This window comes from Schistocerca gregaria, unplaced genomic scaffold (genome assembly GCF_023897955.1).
Source record: "Schistocerca gregaria isolate iqSchGreg1 unplaced genomic scaffold, iqSchGreg1.2 ptg000355l, whole genome shotgun sequence".
NCBI lineage: Eukaryota > Metazoa > Arthropoda > Insecta > Orthoptera > Acrididae > Schistocerca > Schistocerca gregaria.
In genome coordinates, this window is record NW_026061814.1 from 1,043,456 (window position 1) to 1,057,317 (window position 13,862).

The 13,862-nt window shown below is 50.1% G+C and overlaps 10 non-coding genes across 10 annotated transcripts; all 10 read right to left on the bottom strand.

Annotated features, from left to right (window-relative positions):
• Positions 1-894: 894 nt before the first annotated feature.
• On the bottom strand, positions 895-1,013 carry LOC126308255 (5S ribosomal RNA). Its single transcript, XR_007554166.1, has one exon. It is a non-coding gene; the product is annotated as a 5S ribosomal RNA (ribosomal RNA).
• A 1,146-nt stretch (positions 1,014-2,159) lies between these two features.
• Positions 2,160-2,278, bottom strand: LOC126308256 (5S ribosomal RNA). Its single transcript, XR_007554167.1, has one exon. It is a non-coding gene; the product is annotated as a 5S ribosomal RNA (ribosomal RNA).
• A 1,146-nt stretch (positions 2,279-3,424) lies between these two features.
• On the bottom strand, positions 3,425-3,543 carry LOC126308257 (5S ribosomal RNA). The gene has a single exon (XR_007554168.1). It is a non-coding gene; the product is annotated as a 5S ribosomal RNA (ribosomal RNA).
• A 1,754-nt stretch (positions 3,544-5,297) lies between these two features.
• Positions 5,298-5,416, bottom strand: LOC126307681 (5S ribosomal RNA). Its single transcript, XR_007553669.1, has one exon. It is a non-coding gene; the product is annotated as a 5S ribosomal RNA (ribosomal RNA).
• A 1,146-nt stretch (positions 5,417-6,562) lies between these two features.
• Positions 6,563-6,681, bottom strand: LOC126308258 (5S ribosomal RNA). The gene has a single exon (XR_007554169.1). It is a non-coding gene; the product is annotated as a 5S ribosomal RNA (ribosomal RNA).
• A 1,146-nt stretch (positions 6,682-7,827) lies between these two features.
• Positions 7,828-7,946, bottom strand: LOC126308260 (5S ribosomal RNA). The gene has a single exon (XR_007554170.1). It is a non-coding gene; the product is annotated as a 5S ribosomal RNA (ribosomal RNA).
• Positions 7,947-9,092: 1,146 nt separating this feature from the next.
• LOC126308261 (5S ribosomal RNA) lies at positions 9,093-9,211 on the bottom strand. The gene has a single exon (XR_007554171.1). It is a non-coding gene; the product is annotated as a 5S ribosomal RNA (ribosomal RNA).
• Positions 9,212-10,357: 1,146 nt separating this feature from the next.
• On the bottom strand, positions 10,358-10,476 carry LOC126308263 (5S ribosomal RNA). Its single transcript, XR_007554173.1, has one exon. It is a non-coding gene; the product is annotated as a 5S ribosomal RNA (ribosomal RNA).
• A 1,146-nt stretch (positions 10,477-11,622) lies between these two features.
• On the bottom strand, positions 11,623-11,741 carry LOC126308264 (5S ribosomal RNA). Its single transcript, XR_007554174.1, has one exon. It is a non-coding gene; the product is annotated as a 5S ribosomal RNA (ribosomal RNA).
• Positions 11,742-12,887: 1,146 nt separating this feature from the next.
• Positions 12,888-13,006, bottom strand: LOC126308265 (5S ribosomal RNA). Its single transcript, XR_007554175.1, has one exon. It is a non-coding gene; the product is annotated as a 5S ribosomal RNA (ribosomal RNA).
• Positions 13,007-13,862: the final 856 nt, after the last annotated feature.

Below are 13,862 nucleotides of genomic sequence, written 5' to 3' on the forward strand. Positions count from 1 at the left end.
TTGTGCACTGCTACAAAACAATATGCCCTGACGTATTTCACAACATTTCTGTCACTTCACACTGTTTTGTTATTTCCAGAGACTCTTTGGAAGTCTTCCTTGGCGCACTCTTTTCAAATTGAGTTCCTTAACATCGTATCTTACGATAGTTTAAAATCAGTATGGAAGCATCTTTGTCACATGAGAAAGGTAGCATGAAAAAAGGGCTGGCAGGGGTAGTGACAAGAAAGCAAGAAATGAAGACAGAGGGAAGCGGTCTCACCTGCCTGACACGCGTCGCGCTTCCAGATATTTGCGTAATTCGCACGGTGCATTCTCGGCTGTCCCCTTCCGTCCCGACTTGTCCCGACTTTGCTCGACTGCCGCTCGCTGCCGCTCGGGTCGCGGTCCATATGACAGCACAAGTACGAGAAGCATCTGCGAGATGGGCGCGGGCCGAACCGGCGTGTCCGAGGCGCCGTGTGCGGCCGTTCGGAGCTACCAGAGCCGCTCTGTGCTGCGCCGTGCCGTGGAAAGGTGCGAAAACATGCACACAAGACACAGGCTGTTCGGCAAAGTATCCATCTCTTGTAGCGACGAAAGGTTAATTTTTGTTTACAAATTTGCCGTTGTGCACTGCTACAAAATTGGAATTTAGCGCTCCTACAAAACAGTAGGCTCTGACGCATTTTAAGAGCACATCTGTCGATTCGCAGTGTTTCGTTATTTTCAACGAGTTCCTAGCACTCTTCCTCCGCGCATTCTTGTTCAAACTGAGTTCATTACTGTAATTTTGCATCTTACATTTAATACAGTGGTTTAAAATGCTTGTGGAAGCATCTTTGTCGCACCTGAGAGTTTGTATGAAAAGAGGACTGGCAGGTGTAGTGACATAAAATTTAGAAGAAGAGAGGGAGCCAACAGCACCCGGTGTTCCCAGGCGGTCACCCATCCAAGTACTAACCGGGCCCGATGTTGCTTAACTTCGGTGATCGGACGAGAACCGGTGTATTCAACATGGTATGGCCGTTGGCGTCCTTATACAGTAGCCGCACGGCAGAAGAAGGCTTCGCCTCTCCTCCCAACACACGCAATCGCCGTCTTCGGTGGCACATTTGACGCAAAGCACGTCCTTCCACCTCGAAGGCGACGCGCAGTGCGGCGCGCCGCCACGTGGGTCAGACGCACAACACAGCTGCTCGTTGCACCGCCTGTCATTCGTTTGTTCGACAAAGTATCCATCTCTTGTAGCGACGAAAGGTAAATTTTTGTTTACAAATTTGCCGTTGTGCACTGCTACAAAACAATATGCCCTGACGTATTTCACAACATTTCTGTCACTTCACACTGTTTTGTTATTTCCAGAGACTCTTTGGAAGTCTTCCTTGGCGCACTCTTTTCAAATTGAGTTCCTTAACATCGTATCTTACGATAGTTTAAAATCAGTATGGAAGCATCTTTGTCACATGAGAAAGGTAGCATGAAAAAAGGGCTGGCAGGGGTAGTGACAAGAAAGCAAGAAATGAAGACAGAGGGAAGCGGTCTCACCTGCCTGACACGCGTCGCGCTTCCAGATATTTGCGTAATTCGCACGGTGCATTCTCGGCTGTCCCCTTCCGTCCCGACTTGTCCCGACTTTGCTCGACTGCCGCTCGCTGCCGCTCGGGTCGCGGTCCATATGACAGCACAAGTACGAGAAGCATCTGCGAGATGGGCGCGGGCCGAACCGGCGTGTCCGAGGCGCCGTGTGCGGCCGTTCGGAGCTACCAGAGCCGCTCTGTGCTGCGCCGTGCCGTGGAAAGGTGCGAAAACATGCACACAAGACACAGGCTGTTCGGCAAAGTATCCATCTCTTGTAGCGACGAAAGGTTAATTTTTGTTTACAAATTTGCCGTTGTGCACTGCTACAAAATTGGAATTTAGCGCTCCTACAAAACAGTAGGCTCTGACGCATTTTAAGAGCACATCTGTCGATTCGCAGTGTTTCGTTATTTTCAACGAGTTCCTAGCACTCTTCCTCCGCGCATTCTTGTTCAAACTGAGTTCATTACTGTAATTTTGCATCTTACATTTAATACAGTGGTTTAAAATGCTTGTGGAAGCATCTTTGTCGCACCTGAGAGTTTGTATGAAAAGAGGACTGGCAGGTGTAGTGACATAAAATTTAGAAGAAGAGAGGGAGCCAACAGCACCCGGTGTTCCCAGGCGGTCACCCATCCAAGTACTAACCGGGCCCGATGTTGCTTAACTTCGGTGATCGGACGAGAACCGGTGTATTCAACATGGTATGGCCGTTGGCGTCCTTATACAGTAGCCGCACGGCAGAAGAAGGCTTCGCCTCTCCTCCCAACACACGCAATCGCCGTCTTCGGTGGCACATTTGACGCAAAGCACGTCCTTCCACCTCGAAGGCGACGCGCAGTGCGGCGCGCCGCCACGTGGGTCAGACGCACAACACAGCTGCTCGTTGCACCGCCTGTCATTCGTTTGTTCGACAAAGTATCCATCTCTTGTAGCGACGAAAGGTAAATTTTTGTTTACAAATTTGCCGTTGTGCACTGCTACAAAACAATATGCCCTGACGTATTTCACAACATTTCTGTCACTTCACACTGTTTTGTTATTTCCAGAGACTCTTTGGAAGTCTTCCTTGGCGCACTCTTTTCAAATTGAGTTCCTTAACATCGTATCTTACGATAGTTTAAAATCAGTATGGAAGCATCTTTGTCACATGAGAAAGGTAGCATGAAAAAAGGGCTGGCAGGGGTAGTGACAAGAAAGCAAGAAATGAAGACAGAGGGAAGCGGTCTCACCTGCCTGACACGCGTCGCGCTTCCAGATATTTGCGTAATTCGCACGGTGCATTCTCGGCTGTCCCCTTCCGTCCCGACTTGTCCCGACTTTGCTCGACTGCCGCTCGCTGCCGCTCGGGTCGCGGTCCATATGACAGCACAAGTACGAGAAGCATCTGCGAGATGGGCGCGGGCCGAACCGGCGTGTCCGAGGCGCCGTGTGCGGCCGTTCGGAGCTACCAGAGCCGCTCTGTGCTGCGCCGTGCCGTGGAAAGGTGCGAAAACATGCACACAAGACACAGGCTGTTCGGCAAAGTATCCATCTCTTGTAGCGACGAAAGGTTAATTTTTGTTTACAAATTTGCCGTTGTGCACTGCTACAAAATTGGAATTTAGCGCTCCTACAAAACAGTAGGCTCTGACGCATTTTAAGAGCACATCTGTCGATTCGCAGTGTTTCGTTATTTTCAACGAGTTCCTAGCACTCTTCCTCCGCGCATTCTTGTTCAAACTGAGTTCATTACTGTAATTTTGCATCTTACATTTAATACAGTGGTTTAAAATGCTTGTGGAAGCATCTTTGTCGCACCTGAGAGTTTGTATGAAAAGAGGACTGGCAGGTGTAGTGACATAAAATTTAGAAGAAGAGAGGGAGCCAACAGCACCCGGTGTTCCCAGGCGGTCACCCATCCAAGTACTAACCGGGCCCGATGTTGCTTAACTTCGGTGATCGGACGAGAACCGGTGTATTCAACATGGTATGGCCGTTGGCGTCCTTATACAGTAGCCGCACGGCAGAAGAAGGCTTCGCCTCTCCTCCCAACACACGCAATCGCCGTCTTCGGTGGCACATTTGACGCAAAGCACGTCCTTCCACCTCGAAGGCGACGCGCAGTGCGGCGCGCCGCCACGTGGGTCAGACGCACAACACAGCTGCTCGTTGCACCGCCTGTCATTCGTTTGTTCGACAAAGTATCCATCTCTTGTAGCGACGAAAGGTAAATTTTTGTTTACAAATTTGCCGTTGTGCACTGCTACAAAACAATATGCCCTGACGTATTTCACAACATTTCTGTCACTTCACACTGTTTTGTTATTTCCAGAGACTCTTTGGAAGTCTTCCTTGGCGCACTCTTTTCAAATTGAGTTCCTTAACATCGTATCTTACGATAGTTTAAAATCAGTATGGAAGCATCTTTGTCACATGAGAAAGGTAGCATGAAAAAAGGGCTGGCAGGGGTAGTGACAAGAAAGCAAGAAATGAAGACAGAGGGAAGCGGTCTCACCTGCCTGACACGCGTCGCGCTTCCAGATATTTGCGTAATTCGCACGGTGCATTCTCGGCTGTCCCCTTCCGTCCCGACTTGTCCCGACTTTGCTCGACTGCCGCTCGCTGCCGCTCGGGTCGCGGTCCATATGACAGCACAAGTACGAGAAGCATCTGCGAGATGGGCGCGGGCCGAACCGGCGTGTCCGAGGCGCCGTGTGCGGCCGTTCGGAGCTACCAGAGCCGCTCTGTGCTGCGCCGTGCCGTGGAAAGGTGCGAAAACATGCACACAAGACACAGGCTGTTCGGCAAAGTATCCATCTCTTGTAGCGACGAAAGGTAAATTTTTGTTTACAAATTTGCCGTTGTGCACTGCTACAAAACAATATGCCCTGACGTATTTCACAACATTTCTGTCACTTCACACTGTTTTGTTATTTCCAGAGACTCTTTGGAAGTCTTCCTTGGCGCACTCTTTTCAAATTGAGTTCCTTAACATCGTATCTTACGATAGTTTAAAATCAGTATGGAAGCATCTTTGTCACATGAGAAAGGTAGCATGAAAAAAGGGCTGGCAGGGGTAGTGACAAGAAAGCAAGAAATGAAGACAGAGGGAAGCGGTCTCACCTGCCTGACACGCGTCGCGCTTCCAGATATTTGCGTAATTCGCACGGTGCATTCTCGGCTGTCCCCTTCCGTCCCGACTTGTCCCGACTTTGCTCGACTGCCGCTCGCTGCCGCTCGGGTCGCGGTCCATATGACAGCACAAGTACGAGAAGCATCTGCGAGATGGGCGCGGGCCGAACCGGCGTGTCCGAGGCGCCGTGTGCGGCCGTTCGGAGCTACCAGAGCCGCTCTGTGCTGCGCCGTGCCGTGGAAAGGTGCGAAAACATGCACACAAGACACAGGCTGTTCGGCAAAGTATCCATCTCTTGTAGCGACGAAAGGTTAATTTTTGTTTACAAATTTGCCGTTGTGCACTGCTACAAAATTGGAATTTAGCGCTCCTACAAAACAGTAGGCTCTGACGCATTTTAAGAGCACATCTGTCGATTCGCAGTGTTTCGTTATTTTCAACGAGTTCCTAGCACTCTTCCTCCGCGCATTCTTGTTCAAACTGAGTTCATTACTGTAATTTTGCATCTTACATTTAATACAGTGGTTTAAAATGCTTGTGGAAGCATCTTTGTCGCACCTGAGAGTTTGTATGAAAAGAGGACTGGCAGGTGTAGTGACATAAAATTTAGAAGAAGAGAGGGAGCCAACAGCACCCGGTGTTCCCAGGCGGTCGCCCATCCAAGTACTAACCGGGCCCGATGTTGCTTAACTTCGGTGATCGGACGAGAACCGGTGTATTCAACATGGTATGGCCGTTGGCGTCCTTATACAGTAGCCGCACGGCAGAAGAAGGCTTCGCCTCTCCTCCCAACACACGCAATCGCCGTCTTCGGTGGCACATTTGACGCAAAGCACGTCCTTCCACCTCGAAGGCGACGCGCAGTGCGGCGCGCCGCCACGTGGGTCAGACGCACAACACAGCTGCTCGTTGCACCGCCTGTCATTCGTTTGTTCGACAAAGTATCCATCTCTTGTAGCGACGAAAGGTAAATTTTTGTTTACAAATTTGCCGTTGTGCACTGCTACAAAACAATATGCCCTGACGTATTTCACAACATTTCTGTCACTTCACACTGTTTTGTTATTTCCAGAGACTCTTTGGAAGTCTTCCTTGGCGCACTCTTTTCAAATTGAGTTCCTTAACATCGTATCTTACGATAGTTTAAAATCAGTATGGAAGCATCTTTGTCACATGAGAAAGGTAGCATGAAAAAAGGGCTGGCAGGGGTAGTGACAAGAAAGCAAGAAATGAAGACAGAGGGAAGCGGTCTCACCTGCCTGACACGCGTCGCGCTTCCAGATATTTGCGTAATTCGCACGGTGCATTCTCGGCTGTCCCCTTCCGTCCCGACTTGTCCCGACTTTGCTCGACTGCCGCTCGCTGCCGCTCGGGTCGCGGTCCATATGACAGCACAAGTACGAGAAGCATCTGCGAGATGGGCGCGGGCCGAACCGGCGTGTCCGAGGCGCCGTGTGCGGCCGTTCGGAGCTACCAGAGCCGCTCTGTGCTGCGCCGTGCCGTGGAAAGGTGCGAAAACATGCACACAAGACACAGGCTGTTCGGCAAAGTATCCATCTCTTGTAGCGACGAAAGGTTAATTTTTGTTTACAAATTTGCCGTTGTGCACTGCTACAAAATTGGAATTTAGCGCTCCTACAAAACAGTAGGCTCTGACGCATTTTAAGAGCACATCTGTCGATTCGCAGTGTTTCGTTATTTTCAACGAGTTCCTAGCACTCTTCCTCCGCGCATTCTTGTTCAAACTGAGTTCATTACTGTAATTTTGCATCTTACATTTAATACAGTGGTTTAAAATGCTTGTGGAAGCATCTTTGTCGCACCTGAGAGTTTGTATGAAAAGAGGACTGGCAGGTGTAGTGACATAAAATTTAGAAGAAGAGAGGGAGCCAACAGCACCCGGTGTTCCCAGGCGGTCACCCATCCAAGTACTAACCGGGCCCGATGTTGCTTAACTTCGGTGATCGGACGAGAACCGGTGTATTCAACATGGTATGGCCGTTGGCGTCCTTATACAGTAGCCGCACGGCAGAAGAAGGCTTCGCCTCTCCTCCCAACACACGCAATCGCCGTCTTCGGTGGCACATTTGACGCAAAGCACGTCCTTCCACCTCGAAGGCGACGCGCAGTGCGGCGCGCCGCCACGTGGGTCAGACGCACAACACAGCTGCTCGTTGCACCGCCTGTCATTCGTTTGTTCGACAAAGTATCCATCTCTTGTAGCGACGAAAGGTAAATTTTTGTTTACAAATTTGCCGTTGTGCACTGCTACAAAACAATATGCCCTGACGTATTTCACAACATTTCTGTCACTTCACACTGTTTTGTTATTTCCAGAGACTCTTTGGAAGTCTTCCTTGGCGCACTCTTTTCAAATTGAGTTCCTTAACATCGTATCTTACGATAGTTTAAAATCAGTATGGAAGCATCTTTGTCACATGAGAAAGGTAGCATGAAAAAAGGGCTGGCAGGGGTAGTGACAAGAAAGCAAGAAATGAAGACAGAGGGAAGCGGTCTCACCTGCCTGACACGCGTCGCGCTTCCAGATATTTGCGTAATTCGCACGGTGCATTCTCGGCTGTCCCCTTCCGTCCCGACTTGTCCCGACTTTGCTCGACTGCCGCTCGCTGCCGCTCGGGTCGCGGTCCATATGACAGCACAAGTACGAGAAGCATCTGCGAGATGGGCGCGGGCCGAACCGGCGTGTCCGAGGCGCCGTGTGCGGCCGTTCGGAGCTACCAGAGCCGCTCTGTGCTGCGCCGTGCCGTGGAAAGGTGCGAAAACATGCACACAAGACACAGGCTGTTCGGCAAAGTATCCATCTCTTGTAGCGACGAAAGGTTAATTTTTGTTTACAAATTTGCCGTTGTGCACTGCTACAAAATTGGAATTTAGCGCTCCTACAAAACAGTAGGCTCTGACGCATTTTAAGAGCACATCTGTCGATTCGCAGTGTTTCGTTATTTTCAACGAGTTCCTAGCACTCTTCCTCCGCGCATTCTTGTTCAAACTGAGTTCATTACTGTAATTTTGCATCTTACATTAAATACAGTGGTTTAAAATGCTTGTGGAAGCATCTTTGTCGCACCTGAGAGTTTGTATGAAAAGAGGACTGGCAGGTGTAGTGACATAAAATTTAGAAGAAGAGAGGGAGCCAACAGCACCCGGTGTTCCCAGGCGGTCACCCATCCAAGTACTAACCGGGCCCGATGTTGCTTAACTTCGGTGATCGGACGAGAACCGGTGTATTCAACATGGTATGGCCGTTGGCGTCCTTATACAGTAGCCGCACGGCAGAAGAAGGCTTCGCCTCTCCTCCCAACACACGCAATCGCCGTCTTCGGTGGCACATTTGACGCAAAGCACGTCCTTCCACCTCGAAGGCGACGCGCAGTGCGGCGCGCCGCCACGTGGGTCAGACGCACAACACAGCTGCTCGTTGCACCGCCTGTCATTCGTTTGTTCGACAAAGTATCCATCTCTTGTAGCGACGAAAGGTAAATTTTTGTTTACAAATTTGCCGTTGTGCACTGCTACAAAACAATATGCCCTGACGTATTTCACAACATTTCTGTCACTTCACACTGTTTTGTTATTTCCAGAGACTCTTTGGAAGTCTTCCTTGGCGCACTCTTTTCAAATTGAGTTCCTTAACATCGTATCTTACGATAGTTTAAAATCAGTATGGAAGCATCTTTGTCACATGAGAAAGGTAGCATGAAAAAAGGGCTGGCAGGGGTAGTGACAAGAAAGCAAGAAATGAAGACAGAGGGAAGCGGTCTCACCTGCCTGACACGCGTCGCGCTTCCAGATATTTGCGTAATTCGCACGGTGCATTCTCGGCTGTCCCCTTCCGTCCCGACTTGTCCCGACTTTGCTCGACTGCCGCTCGCTGCCGCTCGGGTCGCGGTCCATATGACAGCACAAGTACGAGAAGCATCTGCGAGATGGGCGCGGGCCGAACCGGCGTGTCCGAGGCGCCGTGTGCGGCCGTTCGGAGCTACCAGAGCCGCTCTGTGCTGCGCCGTGCCGTGGAAAGGTGCGAAAACATGCACACAAGACACAGGCTGTTCGGCAAAGTATCCATCTCTTGTAGCGACGAAAGGTTAATTTTTGTTTACAAATTTGCCGTTGTGCACTGCTACAAAATTGGAATTTAGCGCTCCTACAAAACAGTAGGCTCTGACGCATTTTAAGAGCACATCTGTCGATTCGCAGTGTTTCGTTATTTTCAACGAGTTCCTAGCACTCTTCCTCCGCGCATTCTTGTTCAAACTGAGTTCATTACTGTAATTTTGCATCTTACATTTAATACAGTGGTTTAAAATGCTTGTGGAAGCATCTTTGTCGCACCTGAGAGTTTGTATGAAAAGAGGACTGGCAGGTGTAGTGACATAAAATTTAGAAGAAGAGAGGGAGCCAACAGCACCCGGTGTTCCCAGGCGGTCACCCATCCAAGTACTAACCGGGCCCGATGTTGCTTAACTTCGGTGATCGGACGAGAACCGGTGTATTCAACATGGTATGGCCGTTGGCGTCCTTATACAGTAGCCGCACGGCAGAAGAAGGCTTCGCCTCTCCTCCCAACACACGCAATCGCCGTCTTCGGTGGCACATTTGACGCAAAGCACGTCCTTCCACCTCGAAGGCGACGCGCAGTGCGGCGCGCTGCCACGTGGGTCAGACGCACAACACAGCTGCTCGTTGCACCGCCTGTCATTCGTTTGTTCGACAAAGTATCCATCTCTTGTAGCGACGAAAGGTAAATTTTTGTTTACAAATTTGCCGTTGTGCACTGCTACAAAACAATATGCCCTGACGTATTTCACAACATTTCTGTCACTTCACACTGTTTTGTTATTTCCAGAGACTCTTTGGAAGTCTTCCTTGGCGCACTCTTTTCAAATTGAGTTCCTTAACATCGTATCTTACGATAGTTTAAAATCAGTATGGAAGCATCTTTGTCACATGAGAAAGGTAGCATGAAAAAAGGGCTGGCAGGGGTAGTGACAAGAAAGCAAGAAATGAAGACAGAGGGAAGCGGTCTCACCTGCCTGACACGCGTCGCGCTTCCAGATATTTGCGTAATTCGCACGGTGCATTCTCGGCTGTCCCCTTCCGTCCCGACTTGTCCCGACTTTGCTCGACTGCCGCTCGCTGCCGCTCGGGTCGCGGTCCATATGACAGCACAAGTACGAGAAGCATCTGCGAGATGGGCGCGGGCCGAACCGGCGTGTCCGAGGCGCCGTGTGCGGCCGTTCGGAGCTACCAGAGCCGCTCTGTGCTGCGCCGTGCCGTGGAAAGGTGCGAAAACATGCACACAAGACACAGGCTGTTCGGCAAAGTATCCATCTCTTGTAGCGACGAAAGGTTAATTTTTGTTTACAAATTTGCCGTTGTGCACTGCTACAAAATTGGAATTTAGCGCTCCTACAAAACAGTAGGCTCTGACGCATTTTAAGAGCACATCTGTCGATTCGCAGTGTTTCGTTATTTTCAACGAGTTCCTAGCACTCTTCCTCCGCGCATTCTTGTTCAAACTGAGTTCATTACTGTAATTTTGCATCTTACATTTAATACAGTGGTTTAAAATGCTTGTGGAAGCATCTTTGTCGCACCTGAGAGTTTGTATGAAAAGAGGACTGGCAGGTGTAGTGACATAAAATTTAGAAGAAGAGAGGGAGCCAACAGCACCCGGTGTTCCCAGGCGGTCACCCATCCAAGTACTAACCGGGCCCGATGTTGCTTAACTTCGGTGATCGGACGAGAACCGGTGTATTCAACATGGTATGGCCGTTGGCGTCCTTATACAGTAGCCGCACGGCAGAAGAAGGCTTCGCCTCTCCTCCCAACACACGCAATCGCCGTCTTCGGTGGCACATTTGACGCAAAGCACGTCCTTCCACCTCGAAGGCGACGCGCAGTGCGGCGCGCCGCCACGTGGGTCAGACGCACAACACAGCTGCTCGTTGCACCGCCTGTCATTCGTTTGTTCGACAAAGTATCCATCTCTTGTAGCGACGAAAGGTAAATTTTTGTTTACAAATTTGCCGTTGTGCACTGCTACAAAACAATATGCCCTGACGTATTTCACAACATTTCTGTCACTTCACACTGTTTTGTTATTTCCAGAGACTCTTTGGAAGTCTTCCTTGGCGCACTCTTTTCAAATTGAGTTCCTTAACATCGTATCTTACGATAGTTTAAAATCAGTATGGAAGCATCTTTGTCACATGAGAAAGGTAGCATGAAAAAAGGGCTGGCAGGGGTAGTGACAAGAAAGCAAGAAATGAAGACAGAGGGAAGCGGTCTCACCTGCCTGACACGCGTCGCGCTTCCAGATATTTGCGTAATTCGCACGGTGCATTCTCGGCTGTCCCCTTCCGTCCCGACTTGTCCCGACTTTGCTCGACTGCCGCTCGCTGCCGCTCGGGTCGCGGTCCATATGACAGCACAAGTACGAGAAGCATCTGCGAGATGGGCGCGGGCCGAACCGGCGTGTCCGTGGCGCCGTGTGCGGCCGTTCGGAGCTACCAGAGCCGCTCTGTGCTGCGCCGTGCCGTGGAAAGGTGCGAAAACATGCACACAAGACACAGGCTGTTCGGCAAAGTATCCATCTCTTGTAGCGACGAAAGGTTAATTTTTGTTTACAAATTTGCCGTTGTGCACTGCTACAAAATTGGAATTTAGCGCTCCTACAAAACAGTAGGCTCTGACGCATTTTAAGAGCACATCTGTCGATTCGCAGTGTTTCGTTATTTTCAACGAGTTCCTAGCACTCTTCCTCCGCGCATTCTTGTTCAAACTGAGTTCATTACTGTAATTTTGCATCTTACATTTAATACAGTGGTTTAAAATGCTTGTGGAAGCATCTTTGTCGCACCTGAGAGTTTGTATGAAAAGAGGACTGGCAGGTGTAGTGACATAAAATTTAGAAGAAGAGAGGGAGCCAACAGCACCCGGTGTTCCCAGGCGGTCACCCATCCAAGTACTAACCGGGCCCGATGTTGCTTAACTTCGGTGATCGGACGAGAACCGGTGTATTCAACATGGTATGGCCGTTGGCGTCCTTATACAGTAGCCGCACGGCAGAAGAAGGCTTCGCCTCTCCTCCCAACACACGCAATCGCCGTCTTCGGTGGCACATTTGACGCAAAGCACGTCCTTCCACCTCGAAGGCGACGCGCAGTGCGGCGCGCTGCCACGTGGGTCAGACGCACAACACAGCTGCTCGTTGCACCGCCTGTCATTCGTTTGTTCGACAAAGTATCCATCTCTTGTAGCGACGAAAGGTAAATTTTTGTTTACAAATTTGCCGTTGTGCACTGCTACAAAACAATATGCCCTGACGTATTTCACAACATTTCTGTCACTTCACACTGTTTTGTTATTTCCAGAGACTCTTTGGAAGTCTTCCTTGGCGCACTCTTTTCAAATTGAGTTCCTTAACATCGTATCTTACGATAGTTTAAAATCAGTATGGAAGCATCTTTGTCACATGAGAAAGGTAGCATGAAAAAAGGGCTGGCAGGGGTAGTGACAAGAAAGCAAGAAATGAAGACAGAGGGAAGCGGTCTCACCTGCCTGACACGCGTCGCGCTTCCAGATATTTGCGTAATTCGCACGGTGCATTCTCGGCTGTCCCCTTCCGTCCCGACTTGTCCCGACTTTGCTCGACTGCCGCTCGCTGCCGCTCGGGTCGCGGTCCATATGACAGCACAAGTACGAGAAGCATCTGCGAGATGGGCGCGGGCCGAACCGGCGTGTCCGAGGCGCCGTGTGCGGCCGTTCGGAGCTACCAGAGCCGCTCTGTGCTGCGCCGTGCCGTGGAAAGGTGCGAAAACATGCACACAAGACACAGGCTGTTCGGCAAAGTATCCATCTCTTGTAGCGACGAAAGGTTAATTTTTGTTTACAAATTTGCCGTTGTGCACTGCTACAAAATTGGAATTTAGCGCTCCTACAAAACAGTAGGCTCTGACGCATTTTAAGAGCACATCTGTCGATTCGCAGTGTTTCGTTATTTTCAACGAGTTCCTAGCACTCTTCCTCCGCGCATTCTTGTTCAAACTGAGTTCATTACTGTAATTTTGCATCTTACATTTAATACAGTGGTTTAAAATGCTTGTGGAAGCATCTTTGTCGCACCTGAGAGTTTGTATGAAAAGAGGACTGGCAGGTGTAGTGACATAAAATTTAGAAGAAGAGAGGGAGCCAACAGCACCCGGTGTTCCCAGGCGGTCACCCATCCAAGTACTAACCGGGCCCGATGTTGCTTAACTTCGGTGATCGGACGAGAACCGGTGTATTCAACATGGTATGGCCGTTGGCGTCCTTATACAGTAGCCGCACGGCAGAAGAAGGCTTCGCCTCTCCTCCCAACACACGCAATCGCCGTCTTCGGTGGCACATTTGACGCAAAGCACGTCCTTCCACCTCGAAGGCGACGCGCAGTGCGGCGCGCCGCCACGTGGGTCAGACGCACAACACAGCTGCTCGTTGCACCGCCTGTCATTCGTTTGTTCGACAAAGTATCCATCTCTTGTAGCGACGAAAGGTAAATTTTTGTTTACAAATTTGCCGTTGTGCACTGCTACAAAACAATATGCCCTGACGTATTTCACAACATTTCTGTCACTTCACACTGTTTTGTTATTTCCAGAGACTCTTTGGAAGTCTTCCTTGGCGCACTCTTTTCAAATTGAGTTCCTTAACATCGTATCTTACGATAGTTTAAAATCAGTATGGAAGCATCTTTGTCACATGAGAAAGGTAGCATGAAAAAAGGGCTGGCAGGGGTAGTGACAAGAAAGCAAGAAATGAAGACAGAGGGAAGCGGTCTCACCTGCCTGACACGCGTCGCGCTTCCAGATATTTGCGTAATTCGCACGGTGCATTCTCGGCTGTCCCCTTCCGTCCCGACTTGTCCCGACTTTGCTCGACTGCCGCTCGCTGCCGCTCGGGTCGCGGTCCATATGACAGCACAAGTACGAGAAGCATCTGCGAGATGGGCGCGGGCCGAACCGGCGTGTCCGAGGCGCCGTGTGCGGCCGTTCGGAGCTACCAGAGCCGCTCTGTGCTGCGCCGTGCCGTGGAAAGGTGCGAAAACATGCACACAAGACACAGGCTGTTCGGCAAAGTATCCATCTCTTGTAGCGACGAAAGGTTAATTTTTGTTTACAAATTT